The following is a 17,739-nucleotide window of genomic DNA, read 5'->3' as shown; positions in this document are numbered from 1 at the left end:
TAGGCCAGTTTGGCCAGGAATCCTGATGGTTTTGTCATCTTCTGGGTGTAGAGCAGGGGGCCTGGGGTATGGAAGGGGAATTTCCTGCATTGTGTAGGGAGGTTGACTAGATGACCCTGGAGGTCCCTTCCAGTTCTATGATTCTATTCCATGGAAGTCCATAAGCTTAGAAGGTACGTAACTCTGCTTATGATTGCAGAAGATTGCAGAAGGTATGTGAGTTTATAGCAGCAGAATTCAATAGGAATCTGGTAGGCCCTCAAAAACTATTTTATTATAGAATTCATTTATACCCTGACTTTCTCCTCAATGGAGACACAAAAGTGACTCATATCCTTCTGCAGTTTGTTTTTTAACTGATGGTGTGTGTGTGTGTGTGTGTGTGGGGGGGAGATATTGATGAGTTTCCAGAATTCTGCAGTGGGTTGGAATAGATGACCCTGGAGGTACCTTCTGTCTGAGAATGTGACACCTTCCTTCCAACTCTATAACTCTATGATTCTCGCCTCTGGTTTATCCTCCCATCAACCCTGCTAGGTAGGTTAGTCTGAAAGCCCGTGACTAACCCAAGGTCAGACCCAGTGAGCTTCCATGGCACAAGCGGAGGTTCGAACCTGGATCTCTCAGATGCAAGTCTGGCCCTCTTAACCAGCATAACCACACTGACAGAATTTATTTCAGCTAGGGTTGCCAAGTCCTCTTCATCCCCTGCCGGGGGACATTCACGCACGCGACACGCGCGTTTTTCATCAGGCAGTGGAGCAGTTTGACAACTCCTTCCTTTTGCAGATCTCTTACAAAGTGATATTTCACACAGATGTGCTGACTCACATCTTCTTTGTCAGAAAAGTGGATGTGACTTTTGTTGTCTTCACACTCTACGATGACTATAGTATGTCTAGGCTATAGCTGCCAAGTCTCTCCGCTGCTGTGTCCCTCCGCAAAGTGCATGCAACGTGATGGCGTCACCTGGAAGTGACATCATCACACTGGAGATGTCACACCAGGGATGCTCTAGAACTTGCAATAAAACTCTATAGTACCATAGAGTTTTACCACAAGACCTAGGGCATCCCCAGCCCAATGTCTGTGGCACGATAACATCACTTCTGGATGATGTTATCTTGCAAGGGACAGTGTGCAGCAATGGGGCTCTTTGGGGGTGAGGATCCCCCTGGTGGTCTGCTCCCTGCTGGCAGGTTGGGCCCTCCAGACCAGGGAATCCTCCGCCCCCTGGTGGGAGCTTGGCAGCCCTAGTCTAGGCCCATGTTGTTTAGTAGTTGTAGCAGTCACTATGTCTCTTGACAACCTTGGGCTGCTAACACATATTCTGCTTCAGCAGGGGAACTTGACACTCTAGTCTGTTTCTCAGTACACCAGCTTATAGGTCATTCTCTAGAGAAAACTATATTGCCATTGGTAGAGTTCCTATCTGTTAAGTTGCCATCCCCGTCTGCATCTGGACTGTCATTAACAGGTAACTCAAGTTTAAGTTTTGCAAGAGTCATTAACTATTTCACAAGGGTAACAAGAGCCTTCCAGTCTCTTTTTGCAGGTTTTGCAATCTTCCTACATAACAGTCCCACAGCTAATGTAATGTCTAGTCTGGTCAGAGTGGAAAAGTGCAAAAACTTACCTAGTTCTTCATGGTGTTGGTTGCTTTCAGGTAGCTCTGCAGAATCTTCCCTTTGTCTGATGTAGTTTGGCTCCATGGGAATGTATGTGGGTGCAGCATCATCCAGTTTCTGGCTTCTCAACTGATGAGAAAACTGCCATCTAGTTTTCTTTGTATCGGTATGCCTTGGTAGTATGTAACATCACCAAAGTTGCTTGAGTTCTGGTTCACTTCTGATCAGGTCCAATAGACTGGGCCCATAACCTGCTGGGAAGAGTACAGGTTCGGGTGGTCCAGATCCTTTATTAGTTAGCAGAGAGCATAAGGCTTTAACACAGCAGTGCTTGTCTTAGACCTGAACATGTGCTTACAAAGTTACAGAATTACACAGAGCCACATTTCAAGCACAAATTCCAGGGCAAAAGCTTTCCTCTAAAGGTCTTTGCTTGTGAAGCTCCACAGGCAGTTGTTTGATAGCTGTTGGAAACCAATCACTCAGATGGATAATGACCTTATTAGCTATAGACGTTCATGGGCTCAAACTGGCCTGGCATACCCTTTTGTGGTATAACAGATATTTTAAAAATAATTTAATTAGGAAAACTCTAATAATAACATGGAACAAAGTAAGACCTGGTATATATGCTAAAAATATCAAAGTGGGTTTTATCTATTGAAGCTTTTACCCAGCCACATTTATTAAATTCTGATAAAATACTGAGATATGATGATCTTTTGAGTGAGGATGGAGCTTTGAAAACAAATAGTGAGTTGGCAAGGCAAAATATAGTTTTAGATTGGTGACCAAATTTACAATTAAAAACAAGGTTTAATAAAAATAAAGTTATAGGTGCCACAGAACAGTGCCCAACTTCCCCATCTACCCACAAAGTTGGCGCTTAGGTATAGACCATCCAGCATTTCCACACCCCCTTAAGAGCTCATCTATAAGAGGAAAGCTTGAGAAGCATAACAAGGAAGGTGGGGCAGTAAGAGGACAAGCAAGTGATCAGCTTCATTGCTGAACAGCCATCAGTTGACTGAAAGACTTCATTTTTCATCTGTCCAGAATCTCTTGATCTGTTCTTCCAAGGGAAATCCCTCACAGGAGCCCGTGTTCTCCCGTTTGGGACACCGTTCAACCTCCATCCAGGTCAGTGCAAGCCAATGAATCATGCAGAGTTAAACCCTTCTGAGCAATGCTGATTCTGTGAACTTGGGCAGAGAAGGAGAGCAGGAAGGGTCCCATCAATGGGTAGTTCTCATTGGCCTTTCTTACGTGCCCAGGGGAATGTCGATCACTACTTTGGGGTCAGGAAGCAATTTTCTCCAGGCCAGTTTGGCCAGGGATCCCGGAGGGTTTTTTTTTTTTTACTATCTTCTGGGTGTAGATCAGGGGGTATGGGGAGGGGAGGTATTTGTGAATTTCCTGCATTGACTAAATGACCCTGGAGGTATCTTCCAGTTCTATGATTCAATTCCACGGCAGTCCATAAGCTTAGAAGGTGCATAACTCTGCTTATGATTGCAGAAGATTCCGGGAGGTATGCAGATTTGTAGCAGCCCCTCAAAAATTATTTATTTTATTTTTTATATATCATTTATTTATACCCTGCCTTTCTCCTCGATGGGACCTTAAAGTGACTCATATCATTCTGGAGTTTGCTTGTTTTTTTTTACTGGAGCTGGTGGGGGGGAAGGTATTGATGAGTTTCCTGATTGTGCAGTGGGTTGGGCTAGATGACCCTGGAGATCCCTTCCCACTCTATAATTCTATGATGCTCTACTCCAGTTTATCTTCCTAGCAACCCTGCGAGGTAGGTTAGTCTGAAGGCCTGTGTCTAACCAGGCCTTTTTGTGTAGCAGGGACTCCTTTGCCTATTAGGCCACACCCCCTGATGTAGCCAATCCTCCAAGAGTTTACAGGGCTCTTAGTACAGGGCCTGCTGTAAGCTCCAGGAGGATTGGGCACATCAGGGGGGCATGGCCTAATAGGCAAAGGAGTTCCTGCTAAAAAAAAAAAGTCCTGTGTCTAACCCAAGGTCAAACCCACTGAGCTTCCATGACACAAGTGGGGGTTCAAACCTGGGTCTCTCAGAAGTGAGTCTGGGCCTCTTAACCAGTATAACCACACAGACAGAATTTATCCCAGATGGGGACTCATTTCATCCAGTCCACAATGGCCATCCATAAGAGAGCAGGCCCGGAGCCACAGTGGGGAGCTACGGGGGCACTGTCCCTGACTTCCAAGTATGGCTCCCAAGTCCCGGGGCGCAGCCTGCTTTTTCCTTTTTCTTTTTGCCGTGGCTGAGCTGCCATCAGCAGCAGCCAGAGCCAGGAGAGCTGAGCTGGGCACAGTGCACTGCATAGGTTTGCCAAGTCCAGTTCAATAAATATCTGGGGACTTTGGGGTGGAGCCAGGAGACTTTGGGGGTGGAGCCAGGAGACTTTGGGGGTGGAGACAGGAGACATTGGGGGTGGACCCATAAGCAAAGTTGTGACAAGCACAATTGAACTTCAAAGGGAGTTCTGGCCATCACATTTAAAGGAACTGCACACCTTTTAAATGCCTTCCCTACATTAGAAATAACGAAGGATAGGGGCACTTTATTTTGGGGCTCATTGAATTGGACCCCCTGATCCAATCTTTTTGAAACTTGGAGAGCATTTTGAGGAGAGTCAACAGATGCTATGCTGAGACTTTGGTGCCTTTAGCTCAAAACACAACCCCTCCAGAGCCCCAGATCAGTTTGCCATTATACCCTATGAGAATCGATCTCCATAGGGAATAATGAAATGTCCAGCAGACATTTCCCCCCCACCCCGTTTCCGACGACTCGGAAGTGGGAGAGGGCCTGCTCCAACCTGGGGATTGGCATCTCTACTCAGGAGTTGCTGAACTTCCAACTTCTTCAAAGTAACACAGAGCAACCAAAGGTTCAAGTTTATCTTTCCTATACAAAGGACCTCTGAAAAGATTGTGCAACCAACGGAGGGTCTGGGCTGCTTTCAAAGCCACTGGGAGCAGCCATGTTCTTCTGCCTACTCCCCCCCTGGCCCCCATTCAGCCTTAAAGACACAGTCACAGGAAGCCTTTCCAAGTGGAGTCCAAGGCCTCTGGAGGTGGAAAGACACATGGTGGCTCTGGGGGCGGGCTCCCCCCCGCCGGCCAGCTGACTGGGGGCAGGAAGGAGCCTGGGAAAGTGGGAGAACCCCGCTGGGACCTGGGGATTGGGAAGCCTAGGTGAAGCCAGGAGACATTGGGGGTGGAGCCAGGAGCAAGGGTGTGAAAAGCATAATTGAAGTCCAAAGGGAGTTCTGGCCATCACATTTAAAGGGACAGCACACCTTTTTAAATGCCTTCCCTCCATTGGAAATAATGGATAGGGGCATCTTCTTTTGGGGCTCATACAGTTGGACCTCCTGGTCCAGTCTTTCTGAAACTTGGGGGGTATTTGGAAGAGAGGTACTGGATGCTATGCAAAAAATTTGGTGCCCCTATCTCAAAAAACAGCCCCTCCCAGAGCCCCAGATACCCATGGATCAATTTTCCATTATTTCCTATGGGACTAAGTCTCCATAAGGAATAAGAGAGTTCCCAGCAGACATTTCCCTCCCCTCCCCCCACTCTCTGATGACCCTGAAGCGGGGGGAGGGCCTCCAAACTGGGGGATCCCCTGTCCCCGCCTGGGGATTGGCAACCCTAGAGAGGAAGGAGGCAGAGGAAGCTGCGTTGAATAGGCTGGGGTGCGGTTGGCGGATGGATGTAGCTGGTGGCTGCAGAGTGCTGGGGTGGAGGAGAGTGAGGTGGAAGGAAATCCCCCTGCTTGCACACAAGCTGCAGTCCCTTCTTGACTCCAAAGCTTTAAGGTCGGCTGCCTCGACGTGGTCACATTCAGAGCCTCCAGCTTTTGCCCCTACCCCATATAGCTTCTGAGAAGTGGCAAACCCCTCAGTGGATGGGGAAGGGTGCTCCTTGACTTTTGAAAAAGCCCCCTGACTTTTAGAGTCCTGGCTACAGCCCTGTAAGAGAGAGGTTTGTATGTAGAGTTACAAGGAACAAGAAGATAGAAACGGGGAAGCAGTACAAAACTGAGGATTGCCGTGTAAAAATGCCTCCAAATAGGGATGCCATCCTCCAGGTGGAGTCTGGGGATCTCCTGGAATTACAGCTCATCTCCAGATTACAGACATCAGTTCCCCTGGAGAAAATGGCTGCTCTGGAGGGTGGATTCTGTGGCACTGTATCCCACTGAGAAGAAGAAGACTGCAGATTTATACCCCGCCCTTCTCTCTGAATTAGAGTCCCAGAGAGGCTTACAATTCCCTTTATCTTCTCCCTCCACAACAGACACCCCGTGAAGTGGGTGGGGCTGAGAGAGATCTCCCAGAAGCTGCCCTTTCAAGGACAACTCTGCCAGAGCTATGACTGACCCATTCAGCAGCTGCAAGTGGAGAAGTGGGGAATGAAACCCAGTTGTCCCAGATAAAAGTCCACACATTTAACCACTACACCAAACTGGCTCTCTGTCCCCCCCCCCCCACTCAGCCTCCACCCCCTGCCAACCCTACCTCCAAGTTCTCCTGGGATCTCTCTGCTCCACCCCCTACTCCCAGAGAGCTCCTCCCACCTACTGCTGGCGATTGGCTAGGACTTGGCAACCCTAATTTCTCCTAGGATCTCCAGGTTACCAGGTCCCCCTTGATCAACAATGGGGGGTGGGAGGTAGTGTTGCCAGCTCCAGGTTGGGAGACCTAGAGATTTGGGGATGGGACCTGAGGAGGACAGGGACCTCACTGAGGTACAGTGCCAGAGTCCAGCTTCCAAAGTGGCCATTTTCTCCAGGGAACCAGATAGCTTCCATCTAGCGATAAACTGTATTTCCAGGGGATCCCCAGGTCTCTCCTGGAGGCTGGCAACCCTACCTGCTGGTGGCCAAAAGAGACCTGGTGACCCTCCCTCCAGATCTTCTTGTCTCTTGGGAGCTTCGACCATCTTGTTGGTCTTCAGGGTGCTCTAGAACTTCAGTCTTGCTCTTCAACAGAAGACCAACATGGCTACCCGCCTGAAATGCTGTAAACCATGGGAACCACTGAAATGGCAATTGCCATATAGGGAATGTGTGCTCCTTTCCTTGGCAAATGCTTCTGGGGGCCTCATGTGGGCGGGAGGGGTGTTGCAGAGGTGAACAGCAGGGATGACTCTACAGCCGAATACCTGAGGCGGGAAAAAGGATCTACATTTCTGCTGACCAAAACAGGGAACTGAAATTGTGCCACTCAGAACTGCCTTGTTCCTGAGGGTTGTGCTGGTGTGGTTAAGTAGAGTTGCCCACTATAGGCTGGGAAATTCCTGAAGATCTGGAGGGTGGCTGGAGACCGAGGAGAGGAGGGAGCTCTGCAGGGATTTGGAGACTAAAAAACGGTGATCTAGTTCACACTAACTCAGTTTAGAAGAAACGCTGCTGAGACATTCTAGCATTCCACCAAATCTCTGTGGTTAAACTGTCTGGCAACCAGATATTGGAGCACAAATTCCAGGGCAAAAGTTGTCCTTTACAGGTCTTGTGCAGCTGTACAGGCACTGGGTTGGTAACTGTTAGAAACTGATCGCTCAGATAGATGGACGATGAACTGATCCCACAAGGCAGTGTTTATGTTCCTCTTTTTCTTCTTTTTCCATCCAGGAAACGACAGAAGCAAGAAGGAGAGTCTCCTTCAAAAGGCCATGGGCAACACAACTCAACCTACCCCAACTGAGATTGCTCACCCAGATTGCAGTGTTGTCACAACCATCAATTATGACCATGATTCTAATTATGAAGAGATTATTTTTCAACAAACTTTGAAGCAAAGACTTATAACCCTCTCTGTGGTCATCTATAGCATTGCCTTCGTTCTGGGAGTCATTGGAAACGGGCTGGTCATTTTCATCACCGGCTTCCATATGAAGAAGACAGTCAATGCCATCTGGTTCCTCAACTTGGCCATTGCTGACTTCACCTTCACCTTCTTCCTGCCCCTGCGCATTACTTACCTAGCTCTGGGCAGTCACTGGCCCTTTGGAGAGGCCATGTGTAAGCTCAACACCAGCGTGTCCATCATCAACCTTTATACCAGCATCTACCTCCTCATGGTCATTAGTATAGACCGCTGCATATCCGTGTTATGTCCTGTGTGGGCTCAAAATCACCGGAAGCCCCGCTGTGCTTCCTTCGTGGCTCTCGGAATTTGGATTCTGGCTCTGGCATTGAGTTCGCCGAGGATCTATTTTACGCAGATCATGCAGACTGACAATGCCACCATCTGCTCTAGCTACTATAGCCATGATGAGAAACAGGCAAAAGTCACCCAGCGTGTCATAGTTATCGGTTGTTTCATCTTTGGCTTTGCGATCCCTTTTCAAGTCATCCTTATTTGCTACGGGGCGATTGTTCTGCGGCTGAGGAGGGACCGCTTGGCCCGGTCGAGCAAGCCCTTCAGGGTCATCACTGCAGTGATAGTGGCTTTTTTCGTCTGCTGGCTCCCCTATCATGCTTTCTCTTTCCTAGTGATTCAGTTTCACAAGGACCCCGCAAAGAAGTGGATATTCTTTCCTGCTGTTCCTTTGGCTACCAGCCTGCTTAGCATGAACAGCTGCCTGAACCCCATCCTGTATGTCTTCATGGGGCACGATTTCAAGGAAAGTCTGAAACACTCCATTCTCTCAGTATTCGAGGCTATCTTTGCTGAGGAGGAAAATCACAGTCTGACATAAACCAATGCCACATCTACAGTGGGCTTGGATTCTCAAGACTTATAATGTTGCTGATCTTGGTTTCCAAAATTCCCCACCTTCAATGTTTCTGTACATAGTTCCACACAGAATTAGCTCTGTATTATCTGTAGGGCTATGCATTCTCCCACTAGAAGCTTCCCACTGACCTTCCCCATTGCCCACCTGTGCTTTGAGTGGGTGCAAAAGGAAAATGAAGAAAAAAGATCACTGCTGGCCTCCATGGTGGTGTGCCACGTCTGGGCAGGGGTCACTTTGTAGAAAAAGAGCTGCTGGAGCTCATTAGCATAACTCATTTGCATATGCCGCACCCCCTAAAGCCCCCAGAACTGTGTCAGTCGCAACTCAATAAAAGGTTTGTTTCAGGAAACAAATGATTTCTGGGTCTCCTGACACCAAAGAGCAGCATTTAAGCAAGCTATCACACCCCAGGCAACTGTATTAGTTCTTGGGGCAAAACGAGGGTCCTTTTCGCATTACTTTTATATTCCGGATCATATCAGTCATTGGTAGGCTTCCCAATCCCCAGGTCCCAGAGGGGGATCCCCCGGTTTTACAGGCTTCCCCCCTCCCCCAGCCAGCTGGCCAGCGGGGGAAGCCCCGCCCCCACAGCTATCATGCACCTCCACAAACGATTCCCATAGGGAATGATGGGGAATTGATCCATGGGTATCGGGGGCTCTGGGGGGGCTGTTTTTTGAGATAGAGGCACCAAATTTTCATTATAGCATCTAGTGCCTCTCCCCAAAATACCTCCCAAGTTTCAAAAGGATTGGACCAGAGGGTCCAATCCTATGAGCCCCAAAAGAAGGTGCCCCTATCCTTCATTATTTTCTATGGAAGGAAGGCATTTTAAAAGGTGTGCTGCCCCTTAAAATGTGAGGGCCAGAACTCCCTTTGGAGTTCAATCATGCTTGTCACAGCCTTGATCTTGGCTCCACCCCCAAAGTCTCCTGGCTCCACCCCCAAAGTCCCCAGATATTTCTAGAATTGGACTTGGCAACCCTAGTCATTGGGCTGGTTCTGAGTAAAGCGGGAGGGGCGGGTCGTTCACCTTCCGTTAAGGGCTCGTCTCTGAAGCGATCTGGCCATTTCACAAAGTGCCACTTCCCATTCCTGCTCACCAGCGATCTTTTTTCTTAGCCTTTGGTGGTTTGTGTGTGTGTGTGTGTGTGTGTGAAGGCTGTAATAGGATCGCTGAGAGGATAAAAAGCCAAAAAGCCAGAGCAATTTATCGCCAGGGCGATCCCTTAAACAATCAGCTCTCGCACTCAATCCCTGACCTGCCCCCACTTGGAAAGGTTGTGGTTCTAGGGCAACTTTTTTTCATGCTTGGTGGTCTTGCCCTCCGATGACCATTTTCAGGATCACAGGTGTTAAGATTCCATTTTCTCCAAATTTGATTCTTCTAAATCTATGGGAATCTGCTTCTGCCTCAAAACAAGATAGAGAGCTTATAATGAATTTACTTACATTAGCTAAAGCAGTCATCGCTTGTAAATGGAAAGAGGTGCAGTCTCCCAATATTCAGGCTTGGTATCTCAAAGTTTGGGGTTATTTTGCTATTGATAAGATCACTGATGAGGTGCAGTCACGGGCTGTAACCTCAATATAAGTCTGTAATGGAAACGTGGTCACCTTTTTGAATAATTCGTTTTGCTAATTATTTAACTTAGATTTAATTGTTTGTGTTATTATCTATGCATGGAATTTAAGTTGTATCATATTTTGAAGCTTTATGATTTTATGTAAGCTGTTTGTATTTTCAATAAAGAAAACTTTTGAAATCCCCCCCCCAAAAAACTTTCTGCCTCATTTGCAACCCCCCCCTCTCTTGCCTCAGATTGCAGCAGAGAAACAGAAAGAAGGGGGGGGGATCCACTTTCTCTCTCTCCCCCTCCCTCCCTCTCTTTTGGGGAGAGAGTGGGGGAAACAACTACACACACACACACACACACGGCTAAAGATCTCACAAAGGCTAGCAGGGTGAGAAGGGGAAGCGGCATTACATGAAGCAGTCAGAAAAAAGGGTGCAAAAAACCAGTCACGAGAGGAAGTGCTATGGGGCATTTTGCACAGCCCACTATAGCGATTCAGTAGCGGAAGATAGATTTGAAAACAAGAAAGCAGTTTTCAGCTAAAACGCTTCAGGTGCACCTCCTGAATGGGACACGCCTCCCTGCAGATAGTACAGAGTGGGAGAGTTGATTTTTCCTGAAAAGGTAAAAATAAGCCAGCAGCAATGTCAAAAATATTCTGTTAGTGTCCAGTTCCTGAAGTGGAATATATAGGCTGTTTGAAAAGCTTCTAGGTGAGGGTAGCTAAATACTGGGGAAATGTGATGTGAGGACAACTCCTATGAAAGCAATGGCTGATGCAAGGCCATTCCAGCAGGTTTAAGTGGAGGAGTGGGGAATCAAACCCGGTTCTCTGGGATTCTACATTCATGTTTAAGCCAGATTTTCTGTGAACTGAAGCTGGTTTATATAAATCCGGAGTATTCTCAAACCATCTACACTGCTGGGCCTGATCTGAACACGAGGGCTGTATTGATGCACTTCATCCACAAGGTGGCGCCACTGCACTCAGAACGGCTTACAATCACCTTTCACTTCTGCTAAGAGAGCCTCAGTTTGGTGCAGTGCTTAAGTGCGTGGATTCTTATCTGGGAGAACCGGGTTTGATTCCCCACTCCTCCACTTGCACCTGCTAGCATGGCCTTGGGTCAGCCATAGCTCTGGCAGAGGTTGTCCTTGAAAGGGCAGTTGCTGTGAGAGCCCTCTCCAGCCCCACCCACATCACAGGGTGTCTGTTGTGGGGGAGGAAGGAAAAGGAGATTGTAGGCCGCCCTGAGCCTCTGTCCTTGTAGGGGCAGCTGCTGTGGGAGCCCTCTCAGCCCCACCCACCTCACAGGGTGTCTGTTGTGGGGAAGGAAGGGAAAGGAGATTGTAGGCCACTCTGAGCCTCTGTCCTTGAAAGGGCAGCTGCCTTGAGAGCCCTCTCCAGCCCCACCCACCTCACAGGGTGTTGTGGGGGAGGAAGGGAAAGGAGATTGTGAGCCGCTCTGAGACTCTTCGGAGTGGAGGGCGGGATATAAATCCAATATCATCATCATCATCAAGCTGAGGTTTTTCACGCCTACTTGCCTGGACCATTTTTAGTTGAAGATGCCAGGCCAGGGATAGAACCTGGGACCTTATGCTTACCAAGGAGATACTCTACCACTGATCCACCATCCCGTTCTCATAGCCAGATTCTATATAAGCCTTAAGTTTTCTTCCATAGCTTGCTGCCTGTCTTAGAGATTGGACTTGGCAACCCTAGTAAAGGGAGAGAGTTTGACGAAGGGGAGACCTATAATGAATAACTTGCCATAAAGGTTTGCTGTTTCATCTGTTAAGCTGTGGCTGGTTTTTTTGTTTTAGCAGGAAAGGGTGTATTTCTATTACCAAACTGAGCCGCATTTCGCTGGTTGGCCTGAAGGCAGCTGCCCTTGCATTCACTTTGGAATTTAAATCGAATGACTTGCCAGGGTGTCGCTAATCGCTTTCTGGCGCCCATTGAAAAGTAAGCGTTGGAAACCATTTTTTTTTTCTCTAGTGTCGGAGAGCTGCGATATTTGCATCTTCCGGTTTTCCATGTAGAAAAGAATAATATCGCTTCTAAAAGTTACACGTATAAAGCTGTCTCCTTTCAGCTTTTGAATACCATCCTTGAATCGCTAAGCTTGCCCTTTTGTCATCCTCACATTTCTCGCCTCCCTTTTGCATGTACATGTACTGCTCACTGCATTTGCCACTGTGGTCAATAATTGGGTGTTACTGCCAGGCTAAATGGGGCAATAGAAACTGGGCTTTTGAAACTGGGCACAATGCGCACCAGGATCCAAATGCATGGCCCGTGGTCCAAAACCAAGTTTTTGGTCCCTGGCGCTGCCACGAAGACGTGGATCCACGATTTCTGTGGTGGAAACACTGCACATGGACATGATAAGTGAAAGTGACTGGAAGGAGGGCTTGGGGGGATCCGAAGCAGATCTCACGTGGATCCATGAGGATCTGTGGTCCAAAACCAAGTTTTTGATCCCTGGGGCTGCCATGAAGCCGTGAGTCCATGATTTCTGTGCTTTAAACTCTGCCCATGGACATGATATGTGTCTGGATGGAGGGCTTGGGGGGATCCAAAGCAAAAATCATGTGGATCCATGAGGATCTGTGGTCCAAAACGAAGTTTTTGGTCCCTGGCGCTTCCACGAAGCCGTGGATCCACAATTTTTGTGGTGGAAACTCTGCCCATGGACATGATATGTGTCTGGATCGAGGGTTTGGGGGGGATCCAAAGCAGAAATCATGTAGAGTCATGTGGATCCGTGGTCCAAAAGCAAGTTTTTGGTCCCTGGCGCTGCCACGAAGCTGTGGATCCACGATTTCTGTGGTGGAAACTCTGCACATGGACATGATAAGTGACTGGATGGAGGACTTGGGGGGATCCGAAGCAGAAATCACCTGGATCCATGAGGATCCATGGTCCAACATCAAGTTTTTGGTCCCTGGGGCTGCCACGAAGCCGTGGATCCATGATTTCTGTTGTGCAAACTCTTCCCATGGACAGGATATGTGATTGGCTGGTTATCTTGGAGTGGCCCAAAGCAAAAAACATGAGGATCCATGAGGATCCGTGGTTTGGAAACATGTTTTTTCAGTGCTGTGGCGCCACAAATTCGTGGAGGCATGATTTTTCTGGTGCTGCCTAAAGTCTAAGAGAGGATCTACAACATGATGGTGGTTTGATTTCATTTCACCATAAAAATCATATGAATTCATGAGGATCTGTGTTTTGCAACCCAGTTTTTGCACTGCTGAGGCGCCACGAATTTGTGGAGGCATGATTTTTGTGGTCCTGCCTATAGTCTAAGACAGGAGCTATAGAATTACAGTGGTTTGATTTCATTTCAATGTAAAAATAATATGAATTCATGAAGATCCGTGTAGAGCTGACTTTTATGTGATTGGCTGGTTATCTTGAAGTGGCCCAAAGCAAAAAACATGAGGATCCATGAGGATCCGTGGTTTGGAAACATGTTTTTTCTTTTCCATGTCTTCCATAAGAGCTGTTAACCGGTTCCAGTGGTAAGATAGGGCTAAGCCACTTAAACCGGAAGGTACATATACATTGATTATAAGTAAAGTAAATTTATCCAATACTAGCTTAACAGCTTGCAACATAGGGCTGCAAGCCAGTGAGGTAATCAACTTTGATTTTAGATGGGCAGCAACAAGAGTGGATAGGCCACCTTGGGAACGGCCCCTAAGGTTGGCTTTACAAGCTGGGAGGGAATAAGATTTAAATCCCTCCACATGTATTTGTGTTTGGGACCATGTCTCCTGGAAAAGTACAATGTCAAAACCTTTGATGTATTCTATAAAATCATCGTCCCTAGACCTACTCCTCCACCCTGCAATATTCCAAGACATGATTTTGATTATAGCTGGGGTGGGTGAGTCTAGGAGTCAATCAACTACAGTAAGTTGTTCTAGAGAGTTATTGACATCATAATGGACACAGCAGTTGTCCGCACCCCTCATGTCGTTCTTAAGTTCTTGTGATGGAATTGACCAATCTTGGTTTTCACCCCAAGTGGAGGTAAACTCATTCGTCAGTAGAAGGGACTGATGAATAACAGCTTGTGTTGTCCTCATCTCCTTTGGCAATCCAGGTTCTGGTAGAGTATCTTGAAGTTCTTGGTTTTCACCGTGAGCTGTAATAGACTCATCCATTAATAGAAGGGGCTGATGGACAACAGCTTGTATTGACCTCATTTCCGTTGGTGATCCCGGTTCTTCTGAAGTATCAAATGTAGGAGTAAGTTCCTCCACTTGCACAGAGGGATTTGACTGAGGAGGGTGTGCGATGTTTTTGAGTAAGTTTACTCTGACAGCTTCCAAATTATCTGTAATCCTCATTTGTTCAACATATGTTAAATCCCTAAATAAGTCCAGCACCTCTTTTTCTAGTATATCATCCTCCAGAGAATGGTCTGAATTTGACCGTATCAGTTTATGGGACAAGGCCATCGTCGATGGTTGTTCAGTTGTGCTCCCACTTTTAAAGACACTTTTAAAAACATCAGCAGGTTCAGTCCTGGACCATTGAGGATTCTTGCCACAGGAAACTTTGGGGAGTAACGGTTCCACAAAGGGCTGAGAAAATGCCTTTGCTTCTTAAAGCACTCCACTCATGAATTGACATCTGAAAGGGTAGTATTACTGGGTCTTTTGCCCAGTGTAGAATCCCCCCTGGGGGATTTTGTCCAGCCCAAACTCAGTTGCGAGTTCTTATCCATTCATGCGTGGGGTGCTCTATTTGGAGTTTAAGTGGAGTTGATTCTTTTGCTTGCTTTTCTTCATTACCACCAGCAGGCGCCGTTTTCCGCAGCAATCCTCATAGGTCCGTCCTATGTGACGTCCTATGTTATCTGATCGGACTACCAGGTAACAATGGGCAAGGGGGAGGCTCCAGGACGACCATTAATAGAAAGAATGGAGAAGAAAACTCATGGTATGATGGTGATTGAGAGCTGTTAAACATGTCAATGGATGGCCAAATTGACACCTAGGCGACACGTCTACACAAAGCTACTTGGCTTTCAGGTGAAGATGCCTTTTTTCTGCTGGCACAATCCTTTGTTTTGGGTTCCGTGGGACAAACGTTTAGGCAGTCTGTGCGCTTGAAATGAAATTGAGAAGGCAGTCCCTTTCTCAGTTCTGCTACCCAAGAATCATGAAGGAAGAATGGTCTCTCAGCCTATGCAGAGTTCCACACTCATGTCACAAGGCATTCCTTTTAGAAAGTACTAGCTCAAGCACTCTCACATGAGGAAGCCCCAGTCCTTTTCCCCAGAAATGTTCTGTTCTTAGCTTATCCCATTTGGGGAACTTGAAAGCCATAATTCTGGGGAACTTCAGAGAATGGCAGGTGGGGTTCCTTTGTCTGTGAGCCTCCCCTCCCCCCAAGGGAAATCTAACTTTAAAACTTGAATGTCTCCTAGAACAGAGAAACCTTCTTGTTTTGTAAGGTTAACAGGTAACAGAGGCACCTTTTCCCATAAAGAAAAAGAGAAGTAACATTAGACAAGGGCAGTTCTCCAGCCGAGAGCTAGAGACCCCCTGGAATCCCAGCAAGGTTTCCAGCCTTTAGTTTTCTGTGCAGGGTGAAGGGAGTTTGATGTAAAATCTTTATTTTAACCCTTTAAAATGGCAGAATCAAGAACCCGAGAAAAAGAGGTTGAAAAAGGGTTTTGTTAATTCAAAGCATTCAGGGCAAAAGGTAAGGAAATGATCATTTCAACTTTCAAATTGGTTGAATGTAAATCTTTGAAACTCCCAAGCCCATCTTTCTCTGCCACTTATAAAACCAGAAAGTATTCATTGCCTCAGCTCTATGAATTTTACAGTGGTATAGCCTCTGAGCTTGTACGGAGTGCCTGAAGACTAGCCCAAATAGAGCTGGCTAAAGTATTGCAAATGCTCAGCACTCTTGCTACTCCTCCATCAGGAAGAAATGCTAATCATCCCCCCTGTTGCTCACAAAAGCCCACAGTCGATCTCGGTAGGCTATATATATGTTTTATTTAAGGTGATTGACATAGGAAATTTTGTTCATCATGCAGTGTCCCTGAAGAGCACCAGAAAAATCATGCCTCCACGAATTTGTGGCGCCACAGCACTGAAAAAACATGTTTCCAGACCACGGATCCTCATGACCCCCAGAATGAAGGGATGCTATACAATACCATAGAGAGGATGTTAAGCCTTTTCTGCAAAGTTTGTTCAAAGAGATAGTCTTCATCATCATCATTATTATAATAGACATAATAGATGGCCGTGTCGACACTGGAATCTGGGTGAGCAACCTCAGTTGGCGTAAGTTGAGTTGTGTTGTCCATGGTCTTTTGGGGGAGACTCTTTGTCTTGCTTCTGTCTTCTCCTGGATGGAAAAAGAATATAAGTATTGCATTGTGGGATCATATCATTGTCCATCTCTCTGAGCAATCATTTTCCAACAGCTATCCACCTGTGGAGCTTCACAAGCAAAGACCTGTAGAGGACAGCTTTTGCCCTGGAATTTGTGCTCCAGCATCTGGCTGCCAGAAGGTTGAACCACAGAGTTTAGGTGGGATGCCAGAATGTCACTGGCAACCCTCTGATGTTACTTCCACTCATGTCAGAATTGACATCAGCATGTTAGTATGCTGATGATCGCTCCTCTCACCCCCCCCCCATGTTCTCCCATGGCTCAGATGACCAGCAGCAGAAAGGAGCCACTGAAGGTTGTAGATTCCCCACCCCAGCAGGAATATGGAAAGCCTACGGGCCAACCTGGCTCTGCCCTGTTGGAAGTGCTTGATGCGATGTCCCTGGGTCTCAGACCTCCAGAAGCAAGTGACCACAGAGTGTGCAAGCAGATAGGCAAACACTAAGCAACTTCTTATTTACTTTCTGCTGTTAACAGTGTCCTTTTGAAGTACAGATGAACATTCCTTAGAGAAAAGCAACTTCCTTTTGTCTTTTCTGTCTCTGTCTCTGTCTCTCTGCCTGTTTCTCACTGTCCCCCTCCCTCTCCCTCTCTCTCTCTCTCTCTGGCCGTTTTCGCACTCACGTTTTACTGGCGCCACGACTTTCCTGACGCCGGCGAATCTGCATGGATTTCGCACCAGAAGCGCCGGCGCTCCCAGAAGCGCCGGCTACTTCCGTCGCTAAGCCAGCGCAAACGGAAATCGCAAAGATGCAGGAAAACGTTTGCGCTGGCTTAGCGACGGAAGTAGCCGGCGCTTCTGGGAGCGCCGGCGCTTCTGGTGCGAAATCCATGCAGATTCGCCGGCGTCAGGATGGTCGTGGTGCCAGTAAAACGTGAGTGCGAAAACACCCCCTCTCTCTCTCTCCCCCTTTCCCTTTCCATGCACACAAGATGAGAATCCAGGGTACTCCTCTCTGTATCCACTCCCATCTACTAGCTAGGTAACCTAGGAATCCTATATCTCTTCAACTGTCTAACATGTATTAAAGTAGTTATTATTTTGTTTCAATGTGAAACATGGCTCTGTGTAACTTTATAACATTGTAAGCACATGGTCAGGTCTAAGACAAGCACTGCTGCATTAAAGCCTTGTGCACTCTGCTAACAAAAGAAGGATCGGGACCACCAGAACCAGTACCCTTCCCAGCAGGTTATGGTCCCAGCCTATTGCACCTGCTCAGAACTGAATCAGAAGCTGAACTCAAACGACTTGATGATGTTACACACTATCAAGGCATACAGATACAAAAAAGTGGGTCACAAAGCATCTGAA

At 47.2% G+C, this 17,739-nt stretch overlaps 1 protein-coding gene and 1 pseudogene across 1 annotated transcript in view; both read left to right on the top strand.

The window, feature by feature from the left end:
- LOC132586006 (uncharacterized) overlaps positions 1 to 17,739 on the top strand; it is a 476,363-nt gene that overhangs the window by 441,692 nt on the left and 16,932 nt on the right. The window lies entirely within an intron of this gene.
- On the top strand, positions 7,344 to 8,417 carry LOC132585825 (chemerin-like receptor 1; annotated as a pseudogene).

The sequence above is a fragment of the Heteronotia binoei genome, chromosome 17 (assembly GCF_032191835.1).
Source record: "Heteronotia binoei isolate CCM8104 ecotype False Entrance Well chromosome 17, APGP_CSIRO_Hbin_v1, whole genome shotgun sequence".
NCBI lineage: Eukaryota > Metazoa > Chordata > Lepidosauria > Squamata > Gekkonidae > Heteronotia > Heteronotia binoei.
The sequence above is the reverse complement of the archived record's forward strand: the minus strand, read 5'-3'. Positions and strand labels throughout refer to the sequence as shown.